This window comes from Oncorhynchus kisutch, unplaced genomic scaffold (genome assembly GCF_002021735.2).
Source record: "Oncorhynchus kisutch isolate 150728-3 unplaced genomic scaffold, Okis_V2 scaffold2737, whole genome shotgun sequence".
Lineage (NCBI taxonomy): Eukaryota > Metazoa > Chordata > Actinopteri > Salmoniformes > Salmonidae > Oncorhynchus > Oncorhynchus kisutch.
In genome coordinates, this window is record NW_022264682.1 from 11,184 (window position 1) to 23,162 (window position 11,979).

The 11,979-nt window shown below is 41.3% G+C and overlaps 5 non-coding genes across 5 annotated transcripts; all 5 read right to left on the minus strand.

The window, feature by feature from the left end:
* Nucleotides 1-2,260: 2,260 nt before the first annotated feature.
* Nucleotides 2,261-2,379, minus strand: LOC116370794 (5S ribosomal RNA). The gene has a single exon (XR_004208823.1). It is a non-coding gene; the product is annotated as a 5S ribosomal RNA (ribosomal RNA).
* Nucleotides 2,380-3,566: 1,187 nt separating this feature from the next.
* On the minus strand, nucleotides 3,567-3,685 carry LOC116370795 (5S ribosomal RNA). Its single transcript, XR_004208824.1, has one exon. It is a non-coding gene; the product is annotated as a 5S ribosomal RNA (ribosomal RNA).
* Nucleotides 3,686-4,873: 1,188 nt separating this feature from the next.
* On the minus strand, nucleotides 4,874-4,992 carry LOC116370796 (5S ribosomal RNA). Its single transcript, XR_004208825.1, has one exon. It is a non-coding gene; the product is annotated as a 5S ribosomal RNA (ribosomal RNA).
* A 1,187-nt stretch (nucleotides 4,993-6,179) lies between these two features.
* On the minus strand, nucleotides 6,180-6,298 carry LOC116370797 (5S ribosomal RNA). The gene has a single exon (XR_004208826.1). It is a non-coding gene; the product is annotated as a 5S ribosomal RNA (ribosomal RNA).
* A 1,187-nt stretch (nucleotides 6,299-7,485) lies between these two features.
* Nucleotides 7,486-7,604, minus strand: LOC116370798 (5S ribosomal RNA). Its single transcript, XR_004208827.1, has one exon. It is a non-coding gene; the product is annotated as a 5S ribosomal RNA (ribosomal RNA).
* Between the last annotated feature and the right edge of the window lie 4,375 nt (nucleotides 7,605-11,979).

Here is an 11,979-nt window from a genome sequence, read left to right on the forward strand (position 1 = left end):
ACGTCCTCTGCTCCATCTTCTTCTCCTTCTTGCGACAATACCACTGCTTCCTCGAATATTGTTTGACTCCCCTCTTCAGCCCCAACCTCTCCACATTTGCACTCCACCAATCTCTTTCTGCATCCACCACAAAAATTCCTTTCCTTCTCTCCATCACATTCTCTCGCATAGTGTCCTTGATTGCCACACTTAAAACACTGAAATTCCGGGCAGTCTTTAACTATGTGCCCGGGTTGAATACACATACGACACACTCTGACCTGTTTGTCATGAATGACCCTGAAATATTCTGCTCCCTCCAACGTCTCAATTCTAGTAGAATAAGGTAATGATGTCACTTTTTCTGTGAACTTGACCTTGCAGAAACGTGTCCCGTCAACCACCTCCGTTCCTGGCCAAACTCTCCTCCTTATCTCCGAGATGGCTGTCACTCCCCAGCTACTCAGCTTGCTCAGTATCACACCATCTTCTACGTATACTGGGAGATTCATAAAAGACACCACCAATTCCTTCACATTAATATCTCTCGCCAGAATCTTTGTGTCCTTTATTCGCAATCCATCCATTAACCGTTCTTTTCCTCTTTCATTTCTCATCGTAATTTCATACTTCTTTTCTCCTTTCATTCGGCATCCCACCACCTCTCCACACACCTCCTTAATTGCTCTTAGTAGTTCCATTGTCGTCACTTTGTCTTCTCCTTCCAACTTAATTGCCACCGTGTATTCTTTTCCATATTTCATTCCTTCGTTATCTTCATTTTTCTTCCGTTGCGCCTTTTCGTTGTCTTTGTCCATTCCGTTTGTCTTTTCCATGTTGTCCGTCATAGTAAAAAAATCAATCCAAAAAACCTCTCCCCCAAGCAGAAAAACTGCAAGGGGGAAGACTAACCAAACTTTAAACTATTCAACTAAAGAAAATTATAAATTATATTGCAAAAACCAATTAATTTAACAAAAATAGCTCTCGAGCAAACACTCTCCAGCAAACACTCACTCACAGCTCAGACACTCGCACCTGTCGTCACTTCTCCAATCAGGAAATGCGTATTCAGGCTGGTATGGCCGTAAGCGAAGGGAACTCTCTTGGTACACTATATAAAGTCAATGTGCCGCTCATTCATCGGGAGACAGAGAAATGTCCACGTTGTGGCACACTGACAAAGCGCAAACCTTGCTTACATTTCCAGCCCATATATTTCACTCTTCTGGGGGGGGAAGAGGGCATATCCTATATTCACACTTATGACAACTTCATGGACTAGGGCCCTATATAATAATACGGCGCGCCCACACGGAATCACGGAATCCAGACTTTAAACCGAAATTCAACAATATTAAAAAATGTTTTGAACTAAGGAGGAAATCAACTAAATCCTTTCAACTTGTTAGAAAATGCATTCATTTGCCCACGTGAATCATTAGACATCAACAAAATGCATCAGTGATTCGTATTTCCACCCAACTTTCAGAAACGGCACAGGACTGCCCAGTTTCTGTGCGCATGCGTGCGGAGCGCTACACTTTGTGTAGCCGTTAGCGATGAGGCTAATGATTACCTTCTTCTGGTAGAGAAGGAAAGGCTTCCCACAAAAACGTTCTCAATGAAATGTTAACTGCAAAGTAGCCTATGCCAGCTTGGCAGAATTATATCATCATTATTTGCATCAATCCAGTGGCCATTTGTTTTGCAAACTCCGCAATCACATGAGCGCTACAGCAACACCGCTTAACCAAACAAATGTCTCTCCCTGGCGCACACTTGCGTGTAAAGGGTAACTACACCCCAAAATCGATATGTCTTCAATTTTTCCCGGACCTCAAAAGTGGTCTCCTGCTAGGGTTTTAAACGTTGTCGTGGACATAGAACATCCAATCGTGTTATATTTCGATTAAAAACGTGTACTTTTGAGAGCGAAAACCTGGAGAAGCAGGTATAAACGGTCAACCGGGAAATGTAAACGGAGAAGAGGGGGAAATTGTTTTTTTGGGGGGGGGGTTCAGGCAAAACATTGAAGGGATTTTACAGGCCCCTAATGGACGACAGACATTGACAGTCTCCGAGCCTAAAAACAAATGCTGATTGTAGTGCCAACATTTCGAGGGAAACGCACTGTCTGTCCATGATTGGATTTGATCAGGTGCAGGGCAGCACTAACAAACTGCATGTAGTCCAATAAAAAGACACAACATTATTAGGGCGTTAAATAAAGGGCAGTTGCTCCACGCATGACACAAGAGTACCCTCTACTGGAGCAAAAAGCTTACAGCACCTGGTATTCCCAGGCGGTCTCCCATCCAAGTACTAACCAGGCCCGACCCTGCTTAGCTTCCGAGATCGGACGAGATCGGGCGTATTCAGGCTGGTATGGCCGTAAGCGAAGGGAACTCTCTTGGTACACTATATAAAGTCAATGTGCCGCTCATTCATCGGGAGACAGAGAAATGTCCACGTTGTGGCACACTGACAAAGCGCAAACCTTGCTTACATTTCCAGCCCATATATTTCACTCTTCTGGGGGGGGAAGAGGGCATATCCTATATTCACACTTATGACAACTTCATGGACTAGGGCCCTATATAATAATACGGCGCGCCCACACGGAATCACGGAATCCAGACTTTAAACCGAAATTCAACAATATTAAAAAATGTTTTGAACTAAGGAGGAAATCAACTAAATCCTTTCAACTTGTTAGAAAATGCATTCATTTGCCCACGTGAATCATTAGACATCAACAAAATGCATCAGTGATTCGTATTTCCACCCAACTTTCAGAAACGGCACAGGACTGCCCAGTTTCTGTGCGCATGCGTGCGGAGCGCTACACTTTGTGTAGCCGTTAGCGATGAGGCTAATGATTACCTTCTTCTGGTAGAGAAGGAAAGGCTTCCCACAAAAACGTTCTCAATGAAATGTTAACTGCAAAGTAGCCTATGCCAGCTTGGCAGAATTATATCATCATTATTTGCATCAATCCAGTGGCCATTTGTTTTGCAAACTCCGCAATCACATGAGCGCTACAGCAACACCGCTTAACCAAACAAATGTCTCTCCCTGGCGCACACTTGCGTGTAAAGGGTAACTACACCCCAAAATCGATATGTCTTCAATTTTTCCCGGACCTCAAAAGTGGTCTCCTGCTAGGGTTTTAAACGTTGTCGTGGACATAGAACATCCAATCGTGTTATATTTCGATTAAAAACGTGTACTTTTGAGAGCGAAAACCTGGAGAAGCAGGTATAAACGGTCAACCGGGAAATGTAAACGGAGAAGAGGGGGAAATTGTTTTTTTGGGGGGGGGTTCAGGCAAAACATTGAAGGGATTTTACAGGCCCCTAATGGACGACAGACATTGACAGTCTCCGAGCCTAAAAACAAATGCTGATTGTAGTGCCAACATTTCGAGGGAAACGCACTGTCTGTCCATGATTGGATTTGATCAGGTGCAGGGCAGCACTAACAAACTGCATGTAGTCCAATAAAAAGACACAACATTATTAGGGCGTTAAATAAAGGGCAGTTGCTCCACGCATGACACAAGAGTACCCTCTACTGGAGCAAAAAGCTTACAGCACCTGGTATTCCCAGGCGGTCTCCCATCCAAGTACTAACCAGGCCCGACCCTGCTTAGCTTCCGAGATCGGACGAGATCGGGCGTATTCAGGCTGGTATGGCCGTAAGCGAAGGGAACTCTCTTGGTACACTATATAAAGTCAATGTGCCGCTCATTCATCGGGAGACAGAGAAATGTCCACGTTGTGGCACACTGACAAAGCGCAAACCTTGCTTACATTTCCAGCCCATATATTTCACTCTTCTGGGGGGGGAAGAGGGCATATCCTATATTCACACTTATGACAACTTCATGGACTAGGGCCCTATATAATAATACGGCGCGCCCACACGGAATCACGGAATCCAGACTTTAAACCGAAATTCAACAATATTAAAAAATGTTTTGAACTAAGGAGGAAATCAACTAAATCCTTTCAACTTGTTAGAAAATGCATTCATTTGCCCACGTGAATCATTAGACATCAACAAAATGCATCAGTGATTCGTATTTCCACCCAACTTTCAGAAACGGCACAGGACTGCCCAGTTTCTGTGCGCATGCGTGCGGAGCGCTACACTTTGTGTAGCCGTTAGCGATGAGGCTAATGATTACCTTCTTCTGGTAGAGAAGGAAAGGCTTCCCACAAAAACGTTCTCAATGAAATGTTAACTGCAAAGTAGCCTATGCCAGCTTGGCAGAATTATATCATCATTATTTGCATCAATCCAGTGGCCATTTGTTTTGCAAACTCCGCAATCACATGAGCGCTACAGCAACACCGCTTAACCAAACAAATGTCTCTCCCTGGCGCACACTTGCGTGTAAAGGGTAACTACACCCCAAAATCGATATGTCTTCAATTTTTCCCGGACCTCAAAAGTGGTCTCCTGCTAGGGTTTTAAACGTTGTCGTGGACATAGAACATCCAATCGTGTTATATTTCGATTAAAAACGTGTACTTTTGAGAGCGAAAACCTGGAGAAGCAGGTATAAACGGTCAACCGGGAAATGTAAACGGAGAAGAGGGGGAAATTGTTTTTTTGGGGGGGGGTTTCAGGCAAAACATTGAAGGGATTTTACAGGCCCCTAATGGACGACAGACATTGACAGTCTCCGAGCCTAAAAACAAATGCTGATTGTAGTGCCAACATTTCGAGGGAAACGCACTGTCTGTCCATGATTGGATTTGATCAGGTGCAGGGCAGCACTAACAAACTGCATGTAGTCCAATAAAAAGACACAACATTATTAGGGCGTTAAATAAAGGGCAGTTGCTCCACGCATGACACAAGAGTACCCTCTACTGGAGCAAAAAGCTTACAGCACCTGGTATTCCCAGGCGGTCTCCCATCCAAGTACTAACCAGGCCCGACCCTGCTTAGCTTCCGAGATCGGACGAGATCGGGCGTATTCAGGCTGGTATGGCCGTAAGCGAAGGGAACTCTCTTGGTACACTATATAAAGTCAATGTGCCGCTCATTCATCGGGAGACAGAGAAATGTCCACGTTGTGGCACACTGACAAAGCGCAAACCTTGCTTACATTTCCAGCCCATATATTTCACTCTTCTGGGGGGGGAAGAGGGCATATCCTATATTCACACTTATGACAACTTCATGGACTAGGGCCCTATATAATAATACGGCGCGCCCACACGGAATCACGGAATCCAGACTTTAAACCGAAATTCAACAATATTAAAAAATGTTTTGAACTAAGGAGGAAATCAACTAAATCCTTTCAACTTGTTAGAAAATGCATTCATTTGCCCACGTGAATCATTAGACATCAACAAAATGCATCAGTGATTCGTATTTCCACCCAACTTTCAGAAACGGCACAGGACTGCCCAGTTTCTGTGCGCATGCGTGCGGAGCGCTACACTTTGTGTAGCCGTTAGCGATGAGGCTAATGATTACCTTCTTCTGGTAGAGAAGGAAAGGCTTCCCACAAAAACGTTCTCAATGAAATGTTAACTGCAAAGTAGCCTATGCCAGCTTGGCAGAATTATATCATCATTATTTGCATCAATCCAGTGGCCATTTGTTTTGCAAACTCCGCAATCACATGAGCGCTACAGCAACACCGCTTAACCAAACAAATGTCTCTCCCTGGCGCACACTTGCGTGTAAAGGGTAACTACACCCCAAAATCGATATGTCTTCAATTTTTCCCGGACCTCAAAAGTGGTCTCCTGCTAGGGTTTTAAACGTTGTCGTGGACATAGAACATCCAATCGTGTTATATTTCGATTAAAAACGTGTACTTTTGAGAGCGAAAACCTGGAGAAGCAGGTATAAACGGTCAACCGGGAAATGTAAACGGAGAAGAGGGGGAAATTGTTTTTTGGGGGGGGGTTTCAGGCAAAACATTGAAGGGATTTTACAGGCCCCTAATGGACGACAGACATTGACAGTCTCCGAGCCTAAAAACAAATGCTGATTGTAGTGCCAACATTTCGAGGGAAACGCACTGTCTGTCCATGATTGGATTTGATCAGGTGCAGGGCAGCACTAACAAACTGCATGTAGTCCAATAAAAAGACACAACATTATTAGGGCGTTAAATAAAGGGCAGTTGCTCCACGCATGACACAAGAGTACCCTCTACTGGAGCAAAAAGCTTACAGCACCTGGTATTCCCAGGCGGTCTCCCATCCAAGTACTAACCAGGCCCGACCCTGCTTAGCTTCCGAGATCGGACGAGATCGGGCGTATTCAGGCTGGTATGGCCGTAAGCGAAGGGAACTCTCTTGGTACACTATATAAAGTCAATGTGCCGCTCATTCATCGGGAGACAGAGAAATGTCCACGTTGTGGCACACTGACAAAGCGCAAACCTTGCTTACATTTCCAGCCCATATATTTCACTCTTCTGGGGGGGGAAGAGGGCATATCCTATATTCACACTTATGACAACTTCATGGACTAGGGCCCTATATAATAATACGGCGCGCCCACACGGAATCACGGAATCCAGACTTTAAACCGAAATTCAACAATATTAAAAAATGTTTTGAACTAAGGAGGAAATCAACTAAATCCTTTCAACTTGTTAGAAAATGCATTCATTTGCCCACGTGAATCATTAGACATCAACAAAATGCATCAGTGATTCGTATTTCCACCCAACTTTCAGAAACGGCACAGGACTGCCCAGTTTCTGTGCGCATGCGTGCGGAGCGCTACACTTTGTGTAGCCGTTAGCGATGAGGCTAATGATTACCTTCTTCTGGTAGAGAAGGAAAGGCTTCCCACAAAAACGTTCTCAATGAAATGTTAACTGCAAAGTAGCCTATGCCAGCTTGGCAGAATTATATCATCATTATTTGCATCAATCCAGTGGCCATTTGTTTTGCAAACTCCGCAATCACATGAGCGCTACAGCAACACCGCTTAACCAAACAAATGTCTCTCCCTGGCGCACACTTGCGTGTAAAGGGTAACTACACCCCAAAATCGATATGTCTTCAATTTTTCCCGGACCTCAAAAGTGGTCTCCTGCTAGGGTTTTAAACGTTGTCGTGGACATAGAACATCCAATCGTGTTATATTTCGATTAAAAACGTGTACTTTTGAGAGCGAAAACCTGGAGAAGCAGGTATAAACGGTCAACCGGGAAATGTAAACGGAGAAGAGGGGGAAATTGTTTTTTTGGGGGGGGGTTCAGGCAAAACATTGAAGGGATTTTACAGGCCCCTAATGGACGACAGACATTGACAGTCTCCGAGCCTAAAAACAAATGCTGATTGTAGTGCCAACATTTCGAGGGAAACGCACTGTCTGTCCATGATTGGATTTGATCAGGTGCAGGGCAGCACTAACAAACTGCATGTAGTCCAATAAAAAGACACAACATTATTAGGGCGTTAAATAAAGGGCAGTTGCTCCACGCATGACACAAGAGTACCCTCTACTGGAGCAAAAAGCTTACAGCACCTGGTATTCCCAGGCGGTCTCCCATCCAAGTACTAACCAGGCCCGACCCTGCTTAGCTTCCGAGATCGGACGAGATCGGGCGTATTCAGGCTGGTATGGCCGTAAGCGAAGGGAACTCTCTTGGTACACTATATAAAGTCAATGTGCCGCTCATTCATCGGGAGACAGAGAAATGTCCACGTTGTGGCACACTGACAAAGCGCAAACCTTGCTTACATTTCCAGCCCATATATTTCACTCTTCTGGGGGGGGAAGAGGGCATATCCTATATTCACACTTATGACAACTTCATGGACTAGGGCCCTATATAATAATACGGCGCGCCCACACGGAATCACGGAATCCAGACTTTAAACCGAAATTCAACAATATTAAAAAATGTTTTGAACTAAGGAGGAAATCAACTAAATCCTTTCAACTTGTTAGAAAATGCATTCATTTGCCCACGTGAATCATTAGACATCAACAAAATGCATCAGTGATTCGTATTTCCACCCAACTTTCAGAAACGGCACAGGACTGCCCAGTTTCTGTGCGCATGCGTGCGGAGCGCTACACTTTGTGTAGCCGTTAGCGATGAGGCTAATGATTACCTTCTTCTGGTAGAGAAGGAAAGGCTTCCCACAAAAACGTTCTCAATGAAATGTTAACTGCAAAGTAGCCTATGCCAGCTTGGCAGAATTATATCATCATTATTTGCATCAATCCAGTGGCCATTTGTTTTGCAAACTCCGCAATCACATGAGCGCTACAGCAACACCGCTTAACCAAACAAATGTCTCTCCCTGGCGCACACTTGCGTGTAAAGGGTAACTACACCCCAAAATCGATATGTCTTCAATTTTTCCCGGACCTCAAAAGTGGTCTCCTGCTAGGGTTTTAAACGTTGTCGTGGACATAGAACATCCAATCGTGTTATATTTCGATTAAAAACGTGTACTTTTGAGAGCGAAAACCTGGAGAAGCAGGTATAAACGGTCAACCGGGAAATGTAAACGGAGAAGAGGGGGAAATTGTTTTTTTGGGGGGGGGGTTCAGGCAAAACATTGAAGGGATTTTACAGGCCCCTAATGGACGACAGACATTGACAGTCTCCGAGCCTAAAAACAAATGCTGATTGTAGTGCCAACATTTCGAGGGAAACGCACTGTCTGTCCATGATTGGATTTGATCAGGTGCAGGGCAGCACTAACAAACTGCATGTAGTCCAATAAAAAGACACAACATTATTAGGGCGTTAAATAAAGGGCAGTTGCTCCACGCATGACACAAGAGTACCCTCTACTGGAGCAAAAAGCTTACAGCACCTGGTATTCCCAGGCGGTCTCCCATCCAAGTACTAACCAGGCCCGACCCTGCTTAGCTTCCGAGATCGGACGAGATCGGGCGTATTTTTTTTTTTTTCTTTTATTATGAAAAAACACATAATATTTACAACATTCAGTCAATAATAATTAAGGATGAACAATTCACCCTTTTACAAAATCAAAAAAGAAAAGAAAAGAAAACCTATTAAAACCCCAATCATCCTCCAAAACCAATTAATAATTAAAACGAAGTTTTCCATTGGACTCAATTTCAATAAAAGTGCTCCCCCACACAAACAATTTTTCAAAATTACATCCACCATATTTATATATTACTTCTATATCTTTCTCTAAAATACTTCTAAATAAAACCTCCACACTCACAATTTTTCCTTCATAATGTCCCAAATTCCTTCTTAGTCTTACAGCGTATCTGGCATGGCTAAGAACAAAATTCATCAAATTAAAATTTAAAACTTTGCTTTTCCCAGTTAAACCAAAAAGAAACAACCTCTTCCACTCAACCCCAGCAACAATCTCTTCTCCCCAATGTTGTACTAAAATCCCCTTTAAAAACTTATGAAACTCTTCTAATCTACTACATTCAACAAAAAAATGCATAAAATTTTCCACCCCCGTACCACAAATATCACATTCTCTTTTAACATCTCTATTTATTTGATGTAAAACCACGTTCGTAAATATCCTATTATGTTTCAATTTAAAATCATTGTCTTCACATTCTATAGAATTATATTTTACATTTACATTCTTCCATATTGATTTCACATCTATATTTGCAAACACCCTAGACCACACTTTTTCCGAAGCAGGAGTTTTTATCTCTCTTAAAATACATTTTTCATAAACCTTTTTAACTTTCAAACCTGACAAATCATACTTCTTCCCATTACTTTCATAATATAAAACCGGTAAACCCTTAGCTCTTGTAGCCACCTCTTTATTTATTAACACACCCCACTCCCCAGGAAGACATCCTAATATTCTCTTATACATGTTCTCCACAGTAGTTCTACTTATTTCATCATTTTCTTCATCCACATTATCAAATATTGCCTCACATGGAAGGAACCCCGGAATGACCTCATATAAAATGTCCCCAATCTGTCTCATCCCAGCCCTCATAAAATATTTACAAAACAACATCTTATTATTATACTGTATCTTGGGATTTAAAAAAATTGGCTGATTTAAAATATTGTCTAAAATGGTACACTCATAATAAATATTTGGTAAAAACTCCCCCCAAGCCTCAAACACTTCTCTATAAAACAAAGGTATATTACCCAACATTTCCTTTTTCATACACATCAATAAACCATTGTCCCCCATCCTCCCAGCCTCCTGCAAATACTCCTTAAAAAATCTTTTCCATCCATAATCTAATTCACCATATAAATATTTACGTACCATTTTGACTCTAATTGCTTTTTTCCTCACATTTAAATCCACCAACTTCAAACCCCCCTCCTCATAACCTGCAATCAAAGTTTTAAAAGAAATTTTCGCACCTTTCCCATCCCATAAAAAATCAACTAAAATCTTATTTATTTCCGATAAAACCCATTCTGGTACGTCTAAAACATTCATGACATGAATAAAAATTGACATCAGCAAGGAATTTACAACAATTACTTTCCCTTTTAATTTCAAAGACCTTCCCCTCCACATATTTACCACCTTTCTAACTTTATTTATTACACCACTCCATGTCAGATCCCTAGCTTCCTGTTCCTTCACCCCTAGAAACACACCTAACACCTTAAAATAATCATTTACCCTTTTAAAAGGAAAAATCCCCTCATTAATCTTCCCAACATACATTATTACTGACTTCTCCATATTCACTTTTGCTCCTGAGGCTTGCTCATATACTTTAAAACACTCCATCACCCTTTTAACACTTCCCTCATCTCTAACTGTTATTGTGGTATCGTCTGCATATTGATGAATTAAACTAAAACCTCCTTGCGGAGTCTCTACACAATTTATAAAATTATCTTTTTTAGGTATGCCGCTAAGGGTTCTACCGATAAAACATACAATAATGCTGATAAAGGGCACCCCTGTCTCACCGATCTCTCAAGAATAAAATAATCTGTTAAAACCCCATTACATTTTACTCTACTTTTTGCCTTTCTATATAATAATTTTATCCATCCTATTATTCTGTTTCCAAACCCATATTTTTCCAGTACCCTAAACATAAAATCATGTTCCACTCTGTCAAAAGCTTTATTAAAATCTATACTTAAAACAATTCCCCCTCTCTTATCGCTATTCATTTTATTTATCACATTTTTAAGTGTAATAATAGTATCAGCTATGTCTCTTCCAGGCACACTATAATTTTGTGTAGGTGCTATAATATCATTTAAAACCATCTTCATCCTATTTGCCAATATCTTAGCTAAAATCTTATAATCTGAGTTTAATAAACTAATTGGCCTATAATTCTCCAATTTTAATTTGCTCCCCTTATTTTTATATAAAATCGTTATCAGCCCTGTCACCATGGAGTCTGAAACAGTATTATTATCTTCCATATATTGATACACTTCCATTAAAATCGGTGCTAAAAAACTTTCATACATTTTATAAAACTCTGCAATTAGTCCATCTACTCCAGGACTTTTATTTATTTTTAAACCCTTAATTGCATCTTTCACTTCATCCACTGTTATCTTCCTATCACATCTTTGCTTATCCTCAACACCAATTTGCACATCCACACTACCTAAAATCTCCTTTACACACCCCTCATCCACCTCCCCTTTCTTAAATAAATCCTTATAAAAATTCTGTACAGTTTCTAATATCTCAACATAATCATTTACCACTTCACCCTTTACATTTTCTATCTCACTAATATATGATTTCGTCTGTTTAGTTTTCTCTAAACCAAGAAAAAAAGACGTACATTTCTCCCCTTCTAGCACATACTTTGCCCTACTTCTAATAGATGCCCCCTTACACTTATCTATTTCACATTTGCTCAATTGTGCCTTTAAATCTAAAAACCTTTCAATATTATAAATAGGATCAATATCACATTTCCTCATTTCTTCATTCAATTGTTCTCTTAAAAAATGTTCTTCTCTTGTCATCCTACTCCTCTTCTTCCTTGCATATCTAATACTAAAACCTTTTATTT